At 43.3% G+C, this 18,587-nt stretch overlaps 1 protein-coding gene across 2 annotated transcripts in view; it reads right to left on the bottom strand.

Annotated features, from left to right (window-relative positions):
• Window positions 1-18,587, bottom strand: part of HSF2BP (heat shock transcription factor 2 binding protein) — an 86,410-nt gene that overhangs the window by 19,305 nt on the left and 48,518 nt on the right. The window lies entirely within an intron of this gene.

Genomic DNA, 18,587 nt, shown 5'->3' with positions numbered 1-18,587 from the left:
GCTGAAAACTTCCCTAAAATGGGGAAGGAAATAGCCACCCAAGTCCAAGAAACCCAGAGAGTCCCAAACAGGATAAACCCAAGGCGAAACACCCCAAGACACATATTAATCAAATTAACAAAGATCAAACACAAAGAACAAATATTAAAAGCAGCAAGGGAGAAACAACAAATAACACACAAAGGGATTCCCATAAGGATAACAGCTGATCTATCAATAGAAACCCTCCAGGCCAGAAGGGAATGGCAGGACGTACTGAAAGTAATGAGAGAGAATAACCTACAACCTAGATTACTGTATCCAGCAAGGATCTCATTCAGATATGAAGGAGAATTCAAAAGCTTTACAGATAAGCAAAAGCTGAGAGAATTCAGCACCACCAAACCAGCTCTTCAACAAATGCTAAAGGATCTTCTCTAGACAGGAAATGCAGAAAGGCTGTATAAACGTGAACCCAAAACAACAAAGTAAATGGCAACGGGACCACACCTATCAATAATTGCCCTAAATGTAAATGGGTTGAATGCCCCAACCAAAAGACAAAGATTGGCTGAATGGATACAAAAACAAGACCCCTATATAAGCTGTCTACAAGAGACCCACCTCAAAACAAGAGACACATACAGACTAAAAGTGAAGGGCTGGAAAAAAATATTTCATGCAAACGGAGACCAAAAGAAAGCAGGAGTCGCAATACTCATATCAGATAAAATAGACTTTCAAATAAAGGATGTGAAAAGAGACAAAGAAGGACACTACATAATGATCAAAGGATCAATCCAAGAAGATATAACAATTATAAATATATATACACCCAACATAGGAGCACCGTAATATGTACGGCAAACACTAACGAGTATGAAAGAGGAAATTAATAGTAACACAATAATAGTGGGAGACTTTAACACCCCACTCACAACTATGGATAGATCAACTAAACAGAAAATTAACAAGGAAACACAAACCTTAAATGACACAATGGACCAGCTAGACCTAATTGATATCTATAGGACATTTCACCCCAAAACAATCAACTTCACCTTTTTCTCAAGTGCACACGGAACATTCTCCAGAATAGATCACATCCTGGGCCATAAATCTGGTCTTGGAAAATTCAAAAAAACTGAAATCATTCCAGTCATCTTTTCTGACCACAGTGCAGTAAGATTAGATCTCAATTACAGGAAAAAAATTGTTAAAAATTCAAACATATGGAGGCTAAATAACACGCCTCTGAATAACCAACAAATCATAGAAGAAATCAAAAACAAAATCAAAATATGTATAGAAATGAATGAAAATGAAAACACAACAACCCAAAACCTATGGGACACTGTAAAAGCAGTGCTAAGGGGAAGGTTCATAGCGTTACAGGCTTACATCAAGAAACAAGAAAAAAACCAAATAAATAACCTAACTCTACACCTAAAGCAATTAGAGAAGGAAGAAATGAAGAACCCCAGGGTTAGCAGAAGGAAAGAAATCTTAAAAATCAGGGCAGAAATAAATGCAAAACAAACTAAAGAGACCATAGCAAAAATCAACAAAGCTAAAAGCTGGTTTTTTGAAAAAATAAACAAAATTGACAAACCATTAGCAAGACTCATTAAGAAACAGAGAAGAACCAAATTAACAAAATTAGAAATGAAAATGGAGAGATCACAACAGATAACACTGAAATACAAAGGATCATAAGAGACTACTACCAGCAGCTCTATGCCAATAAAATGGACAACTTGGATGAAATGGACAAATTCTTAGAAAAGTATAACTTTCCAAAACTGAACCAGGAAGAAATAGAAGATCTTAACAGACCCATCACAAGCAAGGAAATCGAAACTGTAATCAAAAATCTTCCAGCAAACAAAAGCCCAGGACCAGATGGCTTCACAGCTGAATTCTACCAAAAATTCAGAGAAGAGCTAACACCTATCTTACTCAAACTCTTCCAGAAAATTGCAGATGAAGGTAAGCTTCCAAACTCATTCTATGAGGCCACCATCACCCTAATTCCAAAACCAGACAAAGATGCCACAAAAAAAGAAAACTACAGGCCAATATCACTGATGAACATAGATGCAAAAATCCTTAACAAAATTCTAGCAAACAGAATCCAACAACATATTAAAAAAATCATACACCATGACAAAGTGGGCTTTATCCCAGGAATGCAAGGATTCTTTAATATCTGCAAATCAATCAATGTAATACACCACATTAACAAATTGAAAGATAAAAACCATATGATTATCTCAATAGATGCAGAGAAAGCCTTTGACAAAATTCAACACTCATTTATGATTAAAACTCTCCAGAAAGCAGGAATAGAAGGAACATACCTCAACATAATAAAAGCTATATATGACAAACCCACAGCAAGCATCACCCTCAATGGTGAAAAATTGAAAGCATTTCCCCTGAAATCAGGAACAAGACAAGGGTGCCCACTCTCACCACTACTATTCAACATAGTGTTGGAAGTTTTGGCCACAGCAATCAGAGCAGAAAAAGAAGTAAAAGGAATCCAGATAGGAAAAGAAGAAGTGAAACTCTCACTGTTTGCAGATGACATGATCCTCTACATAGAAAACCCTAAAGACTCTACCAGAAAATTACTAGAGCTAATCAATGAATATAGTAAAGTTGCAGGATATAAAATTAACACACAGAAATCCCTTGCATTCCTATATACTAACAATGAAAAAACAGAAAGAGAAATTAAGGAAACAATACCATTCACCATTGCAACAAAAAGAATAAAATACTTAGGAGTGTATCTACCTAAAGAAACAAAAGACCTATACATAGAAAACTATAAAACACTGATGAAAGAAATCAAAGAGGACACAAACAGATGGAGAAACATACCGTGTTCATGGGTTGGAAGAATCAATATTGTCAAAATGGCTATTCTACCCAAAGCAATCTATAGATTCAATGCAATCTCTATCAAGCTACCAATGGTAGTTTTCACAGAACTAGAACAAATAATTTCACAATTTGTATGGAAATACAAAAAACCTCGAATAGCCAAAGTAATCTTGAGAAAGAAGAATGGAACTAGAGGAATCAACCTGCCTGACTTCAGACTCTACTACAAAGCCACAGTCATCAAGACAGTATGGTACTTGCACAAAGACAGAAATATAGATCAATGGAACAGAATAGAAAGCCCAGAGATAAATCCACGAACCTATGGACACCTTATCTTTGACAAAGGAGGCAAGGATATACAATGGAAAAAAGACAACCTCTTTAACAAGTGGTGCTGGGAAAACTGGTCAACCACTTGTAAAAGAATGAAACTAGAACACTTTCTAACACCATACCCAAAAATAAACTCAAAATGGATTAAAGATCTAAATGTAAGACCAGAAACTATAAAACTCCTAGAGGAGAACATAGGCAAAACACTCTCCGACATAAATCACAGCAAGATCCTCTATGACCCACCTCCCAGAATATTGGAAATAAAAGCAAAACTAAACAAATGGGACCTAATGAAACTTAAAAGCTTTTGCACTACAAAGGAAACTATAAGTAAGGTGAAAAGACAGCCCTCAGATTGGGAGAAAATAATAGCAAATGAAGAAACAGACAAAGGGTTAATCTCAAAAATATACAAGCAACTCCTGCAGCTCAATTCCAGAAAAATACATGACCCAATCAAAAAATTGGCCAAAGAACTAAACAGACATTTCTCCAAAGAAGACATATAGATGGCTAACAAACACATGAAAAGATGCTCAACATCACTCATTATTAGAGAAATGCAAATCAAAACCACAATGAGGTACCATTACACGCCAGTCAGGATGGCTGCTATCCAAAAGTCTACAAGCAATAAATGCTGGAGAGGGTGTGGAGAAAAGGGAACCCTCTTACACTGTTGGTGGGAATGCAAACTAGTACAGCCGCTATGGAAAACAGTGTGGAGATTTCTTAAAAAACTGGAAATAGAACTGCCATATGACCCAGCAATCCCACTTCTGGGCATACACACTGAGGAAACCAGATCTGAAAGAGACACGTGCACCCCAATGTTCATCGCAGCACTGTTTATAATAGCCAGGACATGGAAGCAACCTAGATGCCCATCAGCAGATGAATGGATAAGGAAGCTGTGGTACATATACACCATGTAATGTTACTCAGCCGTTAAAAAGAATTCATTTGAATCAGTCCTAATGAGATGGATGAAACTGGAGCCCCTTATACAGAGTGAAGTAAGCCAGAAAGATAAAGAACATTACAGCATACTAACACATATATATGGAATTTAGAAAGATGGTAACGATAACCCTATATGCAAAACAGAAAAAGAGACACAGAAATACAGAACAGACTTTTGAACTCTGTGGGAGAAGGTGAGGGTGGGATGTTTTGAAAGAACAGCATGTATATTATCTATGGTGAAACAGATCACCAGCCCAGGTGGGATGCATGAGACAAGTGCTCCGGCCTGGTGCGCTGGATAGACCCAGAGGAATCGGGTGGAGAGGGAGGTGGGAGGGGGGATCGGGATGGGGAATACGTGTAAATCTATGGCTGATTCATATCAATGTATGACAAAACCCACTGAAATGTTGTGAAGTAATTAGCCTCCAACTAATAAAAAAAAAAAAAAAAACTCAACATTCAAAAAACTAAGATTATGGCAGCTGATTCCATCACTTCATGGCAAATAGGTGGGGGAAATGTGGAAACAGTGTCAGATTTCATTTTCTTGGGTTCCAAAACCACTGCAGATGATGACTGCAGTCATGAAATTAAAAGATGCTTGCTCCTTGGAAGAAAAGCTATGACAAACCTAGAGAGCATATTAAAAAGTTAGAGACATTACTTTGATGACAAAGGCCCTTATAATCAAAGCTATGGTTTTGCCAGCAGTCATGTATTCATGTGAGAGTTGGACAATAAAGAAGGCTGAATGCCAAAGAATTGATGCTTTTGAATTGTGGTGTTGGAGAAGACTCTCGAGAGTCCCTTGGACTGCAAGGAGATCAAACCAATCAATCCTAAAGGAAATCAACCCCGAATATTCATTGGAAGGACTAATGCTGAAGCTGAAGTGCCAATACTTTGGCCACCTGATGAGAAGAGCTGACTCATTAGAAAAGACCCTGATTCTGGGAAAGACTGAGGGCAGGAGGAGAAGGGGACAACAGAGGATGAGATGGTTGGATGGCATCACTAACTCAATGAACATGAGTTTCAGCAAACTCCAGGAGATGGTAAAGGACGAAGGACAGGGAAGTCTGGCGTGCTGCAGCCCATGGGGTCACAAAGAGTCAGACATGACTGAGCAACTGAAGAACAGAATAAGGGGCTGGCAGGACCACCCAGAGACCAGGATCTGGGTGTCCCGCTCCGCTTCTCCTCCAGGACTGAGGAGCCCCGTGCACCGGGTGGTCCAAGCGCAGGAGCCACCAGAGGGCTTCCTGCCCCTTCCTCACTTCTAGTGAAGTTCTCACTTCGCTTTTAAAACAGCCTGTTATTTTCTTTCTGACTTAAGAATCAGACTAACATGTTTGGACCTCTGGGGTTTAGCAGTTTTCAAATGCTACAGTGTTTATATCACAGTCCTGGTAGTAGGTGGTCAGCTACTGACAGAGGTCAGAGCATATGAAAACACAATGCATTCTCAGACCCACAAGGACCTCATCATGCAGGGCTGTGGAACCCTCCCTGTACACTGAGAATCAGAGCAACTTTCAGAGTCTGTATTTCCATAGAGAAGCCGTGACCTGTGAGAATGCCATCTTTCACCTGGGCTCTCAGGCTAGCTTCAGGAGTCAAGAAAGCATTGACCTCTCCAGTCATGAGATGGGATCTCTACACGTGCCATGGGACTACTGGTAGAACTGACCACCTACTGCAGGTCTGACTTTCCGGAAGGGATCATGATAAAAATAACTCACATCTGACGAGCAATTCACCACATACAAAGTGTCTTGACACACGTTACTGCCGTTTTTACTTTAGGGAAAATCTCCTTAGGCCAAAAGGAAACCAACACTCTGCTGTCAAGCAACCCGGTGACTCAGATGTAAAGAACCCGCCTGCCAATGCAGGAGACACCGGAGACTCGGGTTCCATCCCTGGATCGGGACGCTCCCCTGGAGGAGTAATGGCAACCCGCTCCAGTATTCTTGCCTGGAGAATCTCATGGACAGAGGACCCTGGCAGGCTACAGTCCATGGGGTCACAAAGAGCTGGACGTGACTGAGTGAGCACACGAGCACACACACAACCTGAGGGTCGTGTGAGGGAAGGGGTGCTTCTTCCCCGGCTCCGAGGAGGAGTGGGCTGTGAGGATCCCGCTGCAGAGGGAGAGAACTCCTCAAGGAGCTTTCCTCCTCCTGGAGGGAGAAGAGTGGCCAAGATGAGGGCCATCTGAAGGCAGGGGCCAATCCTAGTGAAAGTGAGAGGGTGTTCAAATCCTAACTCAAAAGCCCCCTCCAGAGTCCCACACAAAATCGTGTGAGGAGACCAACCTCAGAAAGCGCCCCCACCCCCCTGGGCCCAGAGCTCAGCAGCTTAAATTTGTAAGTGGAGAAGCAGGGAAGCTATTCTACGTCAGCACTAAACTCGCATGGAATCAATTCCGCCAGACACCACAGCCCTAGCTGTGCAGGCTCAGAGCAACCCAGGCTTCCACGAGCCTCAGCACCTCTGTGTATAAAATGTCCCTCTGTGAAGAACACACACAGCACAGTCAGCACAGGCTTCAGTCCAGGGGCTGTCACGTAGCGAGTGTGCGGAGAACAAGCTGTGCTCACGTGCACTCTCCACTCTGTTCACCATGGAAGCTGTGTGGATAAGCCAGTCACATGTATTCGACAAAACAGTACACAGAAGGCAATCCTCCACTATCATGCCTCACAGATGAAAACCCCGCCTTGGCAATGCTGAACCTTTAAAGAATGAAATCAGTAAAGTCTGTCTTCCTGAGATTTAAGCACTCTGCATGGCCTTGAAAATTAAATGTGTAAGTTAACTTCTTTGGCCAAGGTTTTAAATCATGTGAAGTAAAACACAGCTAACTCCATGAAACACACACACACCTTTACCTGAACACTATTTGAAGCCAAAATAATGCTTTTAACCATCCTGATGACATGTTCCGTTCCCAGTTTTCACTTACTCTTGATAATAACAGCTACCATTATTAAATGGGTTTGAGCAGGCTCCAGGAGTTGGTGATGGACAGGGAAGCCTGGTGTACTGCAGTCCATGGGGTCACCAAGTCGGACACGACTGAGCGAGTGAACTGAACTGACTGACCATGATGAAAATGCGTTCAGCAAAACCATATGAAATTGCCACTTTTATACATTCAAAACGGACATACTCAGCAATGCTCCATGACCCAGTCCACCCCCAGGCCCGGGCACTGTGTTGGGCACCCTGTGTCCATGGGTGGACTAACTAAAGTCTTGTGGTCACTCTGAAGCAGGGGTCAGTGTCACCATTTTACAGACCAAGGGTAGACACAGAGGCTGGTCAACAAACTCACTCGGGGTCAACAGCTAACAAGTAGGATTTGCACCCCTAATCTACAACCTGTACTTCTCCACCATACACAGGGGGCTCTGCTAAACCTTCACATTTTAAAAAGAAGAGAAAAGCAGGCACACTGATGCTGGCAGGATACACTTTCAAGCCAGAGCAGATGTCACCTCCCACTGTCACACCTTCTTTATATGCCTTCATTCTGCACGTCCAGAAACTTGGAACTGATTTAGGAAATGTCGTATTCACTACAGAGACAGTGAGTCAGAACACTTCAGCTAAAAATACAATACTACTACTCAAACTGGCTTAAGCAACTAAACACACTTATGACATCTTATCAAGTCCAGAACAGAGCTAGATTCACTGGCTCAGGTACATTGTCAAAGACCTCAGTCTGCTCTTCCCCCCACCCTGCCCCCCACTGCCTCACTGTAAGGCAAATGCACTCGCTCATGCTTCAAGGCTCCATGCTTCCTTGTACATATTCAACAAGGGGAAAGCCTCTCCACCCTCCACGGGCCTGGCCCGGCCTCATTAGCTCATGCATCCACTTCCGAACCAGTGACTGAGGGCCACGCACTGAGTGGACTAAGCCCCGAATCCAAAATCAATCAGTGACACAAGGCCAGGACTGCTATGACTGCCTCAGACCACTAATCCCAACCCTGTCCTGCACAGTACAGTCACCCGGAAGGTGTGAAGCCTCGACACCTGGGTCCACTCCCAACCAGTTACGTCACAGCTTCCACAGACAGGGACCCAAAGCTGACTATCAGCGACAGGTAGGGTGCACTAAATTAAAAGACGTTTGCTCCTTGGAAGAACAGCTATGACCAAACAACAGCATATTAAAAAGCAGAGACATTACTTTGTCAACAAAGGTCCGTGTAGTCAAAGCTGTGGTTTTTCCAGTGCTCATGTATGGATGTGAGAGTTGGACGTGTGTGTGTGGTCTCTTTAGTTAGTAGTTCAGTTGCTCAGTTGTGTCTGACTCTTTGCAACCCCACGGACTGCAGCACGCCAGGTTTCCCCATCCATCACCAACTCCCGGAGCTTGTTCAAACTCATATCCATTGAGTTGGTGATGCCATCCAACCATCTCATCCTCTGTCATCCCCTTCTCCTCCTGCCTTCAATCTTTCCCAGCATCAGGGTCTCTTCCAAGGAGTCAGTTCTTTGCCTCAGGTGGCCAAAGCATTAGAGTTTCAGCTTCAGTATCAGTCCTTCCAATGAATATTCGGGACTGATTTCCTTTAGCACTGACTGGTTTGATCTTGCAGTCCGAGGGACTCTCAAGACTCCCAAGAGTCTTCTCCAACACCACAATTCAAAAGCATCAATTCTTCAGCGCTTAGCATTCTTAATAGTCCAACTCTCACATCCATACATGACTACTGGAAAAACCACAGCTTTGACTAGATGGACCTTTGTTGGCAAAGTAATGTCTCTGCTTTTTAATATGCTATCTAGGTTGGTAATAGCTATTCTTCCAAGGAGCAAGCATCTTTTAATTTCATGGCTGCAGTCACTATCAGCAGTGATTCTGGAGCCCAAGAAAATAAAGTCTGTCAATGTTTCCATTGTTTCCCCATCTGTTTGCCATGAAGTGATGGGACCAGATGACAGGATCTTAAGTTTTCTGAATGTTGAGTTTTAAGCCAACTTTTTCACTCTTCTCTTTCAAATTCATCAAGAAGCTCTTTAGTTTTTCTTTGCTTTCTGCCATGAGGTTATTGATATTTCTCCTGGCAATCTTGATGCCAGCCTGGCATTTCACATGATATATTCTACAAAGAAGTTAAATAAACAAGGTGATAATATACAGCCTGACGTACTCCTTTCCCGATTTGGAATGAGTCTGTTGTTCCATGTCCAGTTCTAACTGTTACTTCTTGACCTTCATACATATTTCTCAGGAGGCAGGTAAGGTGGTCTGGTATTCCCATATCTTGAAGAATTTTCCAGTTTGCTGTGATCCACACAGTCAAATGCTTTGGCATAGTCAATAAAGCAAAAGTAGATGTTTTTCTGGAATCCTCTTGCTTTTTCTGTGATCCAACGGATGTTGGTAATTTGATCTCTGGTTTCTCTGCCTTTTCTAAATCCAGCTTGAACATCTGGAGTTCTTTTCTTCCCCACAAAAGCCCCTGCTGGAGTTGAGGATCTCTTTCCCGATGTCATACGGTCCACGGAAGGGACACGACCTAGGGTGCTGCGTAAGTCATGCACAGTGTCCAGAATGCACAGACATGACCAGATATATCAGAGGAGAGAGGCAGGTGGCTCCTAACGCAGCGGCTGCGGCTCAGGAACTGTGTCGCCTCAGTACTGTGTGGAGCACAGTCGCATGTCCTATAAAACAGGGGTGACAATCTTCGAGGACTGTGATCTGACCCAGCTGGATGCCATGACTCTGAAGAATCCTGTATCCCTCACAGAACAGAAGCAGAACTCTAAGGGCACCTTCCCAGGCTAACCAATTGAGGAGCCGTGCCTTCTATGTTGTCCCTGAGTTGAAGTCATGATGGGTCCTGGTACTCAGGCCTTTCCCCCAGCCCTGAGAGCCAGCTCTGCTACATGACAGTCTCCATACCCCAGGCCTCTGCTTCCTCACTCCTCTAAGAACGACTCCCACGCCCACGCATCTGACCCATTATGTGAATCCCAGCAACCTCTTGAATAGGTTCCTTCAAACTGTACTTTTACTGTTACTTCAAACTGAGCATACCCCACACCAAACTCATATTTTCATATATATATATATAATTTTATTTGTTTATTTTTGGCTGTGCTGGTCTTTGTTGCTGCACAGGCTTTCTCTAACTTCAGCAAGCAGAGGGCTACTCTCTAGTTGCACTGCGCAGGCTTCTCATTGCAGTGGCTTCTCTTGTTGCACTGCATGGGCTCTAGGGCACGCAGGCTTCAGCAGCTGCAGCTCCTGGACTCTTAGAGCACAGGCTCAATAACCGTGGTGCATGAGGTTAGTGGCTTCGCGGCACGTGGGATCTTCTCAGATCAGGGATCGAATCTATGTCTCCTGTATTGGCAGGTGGATTCTTTACCACTGAGCCACCAGGAAAGTCCCCAAAACTAATCTTTCTATATCAACTATTTCCCCTTTCTAAATTGTGACCATGAATTAATTATACTTACACTTCTGTCACAGACTACAGTAATTTTTAACTGTTCTCAGCTTGTTGGATTTGACCCAGGTAAGCCAAATGTTTTCTGACATCCTTCAAGATATAAAGTAGTCATCTGTCCACTCAATTCCATCAACAACTGAAAATCAAACATTTAAACTATGCTTCCTATTAAAATCATTGTGTAGGGTCTGATTAATCAAAGAGAATGGACTCCCTGATCTCCTGTGGAAAGGTTGACTTATTTGTCCTATTGGACCTTCTGAAGGCCAAGTGTCAAGTCAATAATGTTTGAGAGATTTTTATTGCTTTTTTTTAAAAAAAGATAAATACCACATCCATTGCACTAACAGTTTAAACACTGTGTTAATGCAAAGCATTAGGAGAAATATTTAACCAACATAATAAAACATTTACATAGAAAATCTTTGTAAATAAAGACCTTAAATATTTTGCTTCTTGATCACATGCTATCCTCACAGTTCATGTAATAAAGATGTAGCTTACTAGAATCATGACTCTTGAAAGGTCATCTATTGGGCTGTTAGGAATGCTGAAAATATGTAACTTAACTTTCACCAGCACCCAAACCTCTCAGCCTTTCTCTGTGCCAAGTATTCTCTGTGATATAACCAAATTACAGACGGAGCTTTGCATCTTTGTGAGATGATGGACCGCTGCACACTAGCTGAAGGGCTTCCTTCACTGGCTGGAGATGTATCTTTGAGCATGTCCTGTGGATTACAGGTGACTGGGGTTATCAGTGAGCCAAACAGGATTGCTGTCCTCTTGGAGCTCTCATTCCCGTGTGGCAGAAGGACAGTCAACAACAAGCAGACCAACCAGGGGACTGCACAGAATATCAGAAGGTGGCTGGTGCCTCAGAAAAGGAGAACATGAAACCACAGTGAGGAGATAGGCAGAACGAAGGCACACTGCCCTCACTGAAGGAAAAACGATGCTTAAACTAACTCCAGAAAAACAAGAGATGCTCCTCACAGAAGACGTTGGAGTAACTCAAAATTTGAGAACAAGCTAAAGAGCCAAGCCTTGGGAAGGGCAGAGTGAAGCCAACTGCAAACTGGAGGACTCCTTTCTGCATCCCTGTGTCAGCACTCTGAGCTGGCTGCCACGACCAACAGCACAGACACACTGCCCCAAGTGGCCAGGCAGGTGGCCACAGGGCAGCCGTGGGCCACACCTAATAGTTCCAGGGCCCAGACTGGGAAAAATATTCTTTTTCAGCAGCTCCAGCTAGAACACACCTAGAAGATGACTCTGGTCTGGTTCAGGTCACATGCCCATCACTACAATCATCACTGAGGCACTGCTAGGCCCCACACTAACCAGAAAGTGAAAGTAAAAGTTACCCAGTCAGGTCCAACTCTTTGCGACCCCATGGACTCTACAGTTCATGGAATTCTCCAGGCCAGAATACTGGAGTGGGTAGCCTTTCCCTTCTCCAGGGATTCTTCCCAACCCAGGGATCAAATCCAGGTCTCCCACATTGCTAGCGGATTCTTTACCAGCTGAGCCAAAGGGAAGTCCAAGAATACTGGTGGGTAGCCTATCCCTTCTCCAGCAGATCTTCCCAGCCCAGGAATTGAACTGGGGTCTCCTGCATTGCAGGCAGATTTTTTACCAACTGACACTAACCAGGGGTCCAGGTAAAAGGCCCGCTCCAGGGAAGAAGGCAGGAGTACCACGCTGAGCAGAGCCAAGCAACAGCCCCACAGAAAATGAGTCAAGGCTAGCGCTCCTAGTCCAAGCATGCCACAAGCTTCACTGTACTATGGTCCAAGAAGATATCCCATTCAGTTCTGATCATGTGAAATGGAGACCTGCTTCAAAACCCAGAAAATGATCACTTTCATAAATTTCTCACATGTGTCTGAAACAAGCCAACAGCTGGAGTCTTCTATGCATTTGGGGCGGGGAAGGGGGCAGATTGACTGTGCTTTTCAAACCATTTACATCCTTCCTGGGTGTTTGTGCTTTTCTAGTTATCAAGCATGGAGTGGAGTGGGATAAACCACCCCTTATCGTGGGTCTGTGAATCCCTTCTCATGAGTACCTCTGGGAGCACTGCCAGGCTCCTCACTGACGGTGGGAATGGGCTCTGCTTCCTGTCCCCAGGCCCCGGGAGGACACAGGAACTAAAGATCATCTGGATAGATGCCCTCAGAGTTAGCTCAGGTCCCCAGTAGCCTCTCCATCATCAGCTTTCACTCAGCTTTTGCGCTCTGCGTATAATTACTATTTTTCTAGCTCAGAAGAGGAGTTTAAAATGTTTTTGTTTTGTTTTAACATCTCACCCGACATTTTGACTGTTTTCAGTGAGGAGAGTTGTCCAGGACCTATTCCATCATCCCCCTGCCTCCTAATCCATGGCCTGCGAGGATGGACTGTGGGGAGATCTGCGGGAGGTGACTGAAGGCCTCTAAACAAAAGACAGAGACTCAAAACCATGTGGAAGTGGTGGACTGTGGTCAGACTATGGATGTATTCTGAAAGTAGGGCCATCAGGATTTCCTAACAGACTGCACATGGGTATCAGAGAAAAAAGAGACAAAAACCACTCCATGTCTTTACAGGCTGGAGAAACTGGAAAGAGTCATCAACCAAAGCTGGGAAGGCCATGGTAGAGGTTGGTGGGGAAAGGTTGGGAACTTAGTTAGCTGAGTGTGAATGCACATTAGACATCCCTGTGGAGATGTCACATAGACAGTTGGATAAGTGGCGTTGGGGAGAGTCTGGACTAAAGATACAAACTGGGTGGAACTATCAATGTTTACTATCACTTAGATAAACCAAATATGTGCAGGACAGGAGGCCTACATGCCTATTCAATACTGTCAACAAGAGCAGAAAAAGCAACATGGAAAGCTAAAGGTGAGGCCTTCACGTCAGTGCACATTAACAGTTACAGAACATACGCCCATCAGCCCCCCTCGCTCTGTCCCATCAGCTAAGTGCTAGAGTCAAAGCCAGCTCTGCGGCTTATGAGGAATGTGAAGAATCTGCAGAAAGCCTGGGAAAAAGCCAGCCACATAGTTGAATAAAGGGAAGGAAAGTGCAACCCAGCAAAGGTTAAAGGAAATGAGATTATTTAGTCAGGGATGATAAATAGCAACTGTCCTCTACCCTGGATCAAAGAAGTCCGGAAACTTGAAAGCAACTTGCCACCTTTAGGTCAAACAAACTGAAAGGCAGTGTGCTTTCACCATGGCATAAAAGATTTAGATTATAAGTAAAAAGGGAAACACCTATTTAACACCTACCATATCAGGTGTTGGCCCAGGCACTACTGTGTTTTAATACACACTGAGACTCTTGAGGTAGAAATACCCATTTTGCAGATCAGAAAAGGGAGAGCCTAAAAGGTAAGTTCCCAAGTAGAAGAGTTGGCATTTCTCCAGGTTTAAGGAATCCCAAAATCCATGTTCCTTAAAACATATCAAATTTCCTAACATGAAAACTGATAAATGTAGGAACTAATTACTGGAAGAAGTAATTAAATCTTTTTCTTTTACAAATTAGGAGAGATTCCTATTTTCTAGTACAATATCATACAGCAGATCTACCTAAAAGCAAAGGGGCAGAAAAAAACAGTTTTAAAATTCTTAGTCCTGAGCAGTTATGACAGTATAGAGTTAGGAAAACAGCCACCAACACTGAAAAGGACATACTGCTTCTCAGAGAATATTTCTGTTTTCTCATTCTGTAACAAAATATTTATTCATCTTCCTAAAATACACACCAAATTCTGTAACGAATTTCAATTTTTAAGTTAAAGCAATTTTAAACATAATTCAGGGGACAAACATCCTGGGCTTGATAGACCTTGTTTTTAATCTGCCTGCGGTAACAAATAACTCTAAGGACATCAAGAAGATGATCTTTCAGAAGACTGATTAGGCTTGTGCTGTACTCACTGTGTCAAAAGAACCATCACTGTCATCATGAACAAGGAAGCTTGCTGGCGGAGACAAGAGAGGCATTAAGGTGTCTTTGCCCCACCCCCCACTGCATGGGACCCGCATTTCAAACAGTAACAAACCACCCTGGTCAAAGAATGCCACCTCTGGTGAGTGTCTGGAGCTGACAGACACTGTTGGGTTGTTGGCTACCTACAGCAGCCTAAATGAAAACAAAACTCAGAAGAACTTTCACTTGGCCCTGGAACATTTCTGGAGCACCACAGGTAGAAAAGACCTTCTTTTTACAGAACAACTGGCAGAAGGTGCTAGAAGATCACTGGCTGCAAGCGAGCTTAAACAGAGAGGGTGTGTGGTTTCGGGATATCATCTCTAAGGCCGAGCCATGCCAGATCTGGAGACAAGGGAAGGTGACAGGTCACTCAGAACTAAGTGTCCATCTTAGAGGCACTTCCTGCAGGGCAGAGGTCAGCAAAGTGGCTGAGAGACGGGACCTGGAGCTCAGCTGCCCAGACTCCCACCCAGGTATGACCCTGAGGAAGTCACTTCACCCTTGCATGCTTCACTTTCCCTATATATAAAACATAAATGATCATATTTACCTAGTAAGAGTACTTAGAGAACTAGATCTGTGAATACACGTAAGCAGTGACTGACACTCAAAGAGTACAAGGAACTCATCTAATTATTCTCTCCCTTTTCCCACCCCACCTCCAGCTGGGACCCTCTGCCTGCATGTGACCCACACCAACCAGCCTCAATAGTGACACCCCTTCCCCACCAAGTCCAAGGCTGACCTCTGAGTCTATGGGTTCCTTGGTTCACATTCTCAAGAGATAAAACGCTGTTTGGTCAGGTTTCCAGCCCTCGTGGGCAGGAGTCATTCCACACTACAAACAAGGCCCCCCTCCCCTGGCCGCCTCCTTCCAGCTCTGGAAGGTGTGGGGCTTCACCTGACTGGCAAGTTCATGAGCCAGCACACTGAAGTTTACCAGACGCTGGGAGGAGACAGACACCAGTGTCCAAGACCAAGAACAGTGCTCCTCCACAGCAACAGCCACATCCAGTGGGTTGGCACGGTCCAGGGAGACCCAGCTCCGCAGGGCCAGCCACACACCATGGGCTGTGTGCTCAGGGAAGCCACATCCTTCACAGGGGCAGTAGCCCTGCCAGAGCTCTCCCCTAGAGGGAAGCATGACCCGTCCCACATGAGTGTCAACAAGCTCACCCTTCCTTCTGTCCTCGTGGGGCTCACTGCACACACAGCCAGGAACAGCGGAGGTCAGAGCCTCCACTCTCCCAGCGACACCTAAATAGGTGGGTGTGTAGACACTGTTTCACTGATGGCAAGGCTCGGTGTTACTAAATGTCAAGCCTCCCCAAGGTGAACTGTCGATTCAGCACAATCCTAACAAAAACACCAACAAGAGTTTTTTTTTTAAGAAAGTGACAAGCTGATCCTCAAACTTGTATGGAAATGCAAAGGACTTTAGAAACAGTCAAGACAACTTTGAGAAATAAGAAGAAGGTTGGAGGATTTACACTACCTTTCTCCTATAGTATTGGCATCATGATACAAAAATGGGTCCACAAAACAGAATAACAGAGCCCAAAACTACACCCTCTCATAGAAGGTCATCAGATTGTCAGCAAAGGTCCAAACATAGCCCTGCTGAGAAAGGAAAATCTTCCAGACAAGTGGAGATGGATCAGCTAGGTGGTGGCTTCATGCAAGATAGAACACGCCATCACACAACTTGGGAGTCGTAGCTCTCAACACATATTAATATTAACTCAAATTCATCACAGACCTAAATGTGAAATGCAGAAATGCAAAACTGTAAGATAGAAGAAAACACATTTTAAAAATCCATGTGACCTTCAGTTAGGCAAAAATTTCTATACCAGGAGCATGATTCATAAAAGAAAAAGAACAATAAATTAAACATCACCAAAATTAATAACTTCTGTTCTTTAAAGATGCTATTAAGAGAATGAAAAGGCAAGCAACAGACTGGGAGAAATTATTTGCAAACTAGATATGTGACAAAGGATTTGTATGCAGAATACGCAAAGAGTCTCAATGTTTAATTGAAACAACCTGATTTTCTTCTAATGGACAAAAAGTGTGAACAGACATTTAATCAGAGAAGATATCAGGATGGACAAATAAACATAGGAAGAGACGCTCAATATCATTAGTCTTACATAAATGCAAATTAGTAACAACTACATGCAAATTAGTAACAACATAAATGTAGTGATCTAGTCATGAAATTAAAAGACTCTTGCTCCTTGGAAGAAAAGCTATGAGCAACCTAGTCACATAGTAAAAAGCAGAGACATTACTTTGCTGACAAAGGTCGATAGAGTCAAAGCTATGGTTTTTTCAGTAGTCATGTATGGATGTGAGAGGTGAACCATAAAGAAGGCTGAGTGCTAAAGAATTGATGCTTTTGAACTGTGGTGTTGGAGAAGACTCTTGAGAGTCCCTTGGATTTCAAGGAGATCAAACCTGTCAATCATAAAGGAAATCAGTCCTGAATATTCATTGGAAGGACTGATGCTGAAGCTGAAACTTCAATATTTTGGCCACCTGATGCGAAGAACTGACTCCTTGGAAAAGACCCTGATGCTGGGAAAGACTGAAGGCATGAGGAGAAGCGGACAACAGAGGATGAGATGGTTAGATAGCATCACCGACTCAACGAACATGAGCTGAGCAAGCTCTGGGAGGTGGTGATTGTCAGGGAAACCGGGGGTGCTGCAGTCCATGGGGTCACAAAGAGTCGGACACAACTGAGTGACTGAACTGAGACTGAGTGAGGTCTGTCACCCACCACCTCCCCACCCCCAGAATATCTGCAATAAAGCAGAAAGATCACTTGGAGCACTGACAAAGACGCACAGCAAGCGCTAACCCTCTGCTGGGGCAGGGGAGGGAGCAGGGGGAGCAGGCACAGAAGCAGAGACACAGAGAAGCAGGCACAGCGCCACCACCGTGCAGTGTGGACAGCTCGGCGATCTCATCAAAATGAGCGTGCACCTACGACACAAGCTAGACACTGTACTCCTAGGAATTTACCTGGGAGAAGTGAAAGCCTATATCCACGCAAAGACATACAAGAGTGCTCACAGCAGCTCCACTTACAATAAGCCCAACCTGGAGACAACCCACAGCTGAATAAATAAAGCAACTGAAGTTTATCCACATAATAGAATACTTACCATTTAGCAATAACAAGGAATCAACTACTAATACACAAAACATAGATGGAGTTCTCAAAATAATTATGCTGAGTGAAAAAAAGGGAAAAAAGAATGCAAAATGCATGATTCCATTTATATAAACCTGGAGGAATTAAAACTAACCTGTAACACAGAGAGAAGGTGAGTGATTTTCTAGAAAGAGGAACACAGGGGTGGGGAAGAGCTCCAAGGAGCAAGGGTACCTTTCAGGAGTGACAGCAATGCTCGTTATCTTGATTGTGATGATGCTTTCACCATATGTAGCTTATGTCAAAACTTACCAACTGTTTGCCTTAAACATGTATAGTTTATTGCATGTCAATTATACCTCAAAAAGTGTTACCAAAAATAAACATTTATTACCACCTGAAGCTCAAAATAGAGACTGATGTGAATTACAAAAAAAAAAAAAAAAAGGGAAGTTAACTATTTTGCACACTTGAATGAAATACATTTCTACTAAAAACATATTAAAAATTATGATGAACAGATGGGGGCAAAATTTTAGGTTAAATTGGAGGTAAGGGAGAAGAGGAGAAAGAGTAAAGAAACTTTTTATTCCAAAGAAAATAAAAAACATTATGTATACACATATATATTGATATGTATGTGTGTATATATACACATATATATAGATGTGTGTGTGTGTGTGTGTGTGTGTGTGTGTATGGAACTCCAGCGCTGCAGTCTCTCAGACTTCTTTTCCCCCAACTGCTGCTTAATGATGGGATTTCTCTAT

This window comes from Dama dama, chromosome 19, assembly GCF_033118175.1.
Source record: "Dama dama isolate Ldn47 chromosome 19, ASM3311817v1, whole genome shotgun sequence".
Lineage (NCBI taxonomy): Eukaryota > Metazoa > Chordata > Mammalia > Artiodactyla > Cervidae > Dama > Dama dama.
Note: the sequence above shows the minus strand (reverse complement) of the source record. Positions and strands in the feature narration are given on the sequence as shown.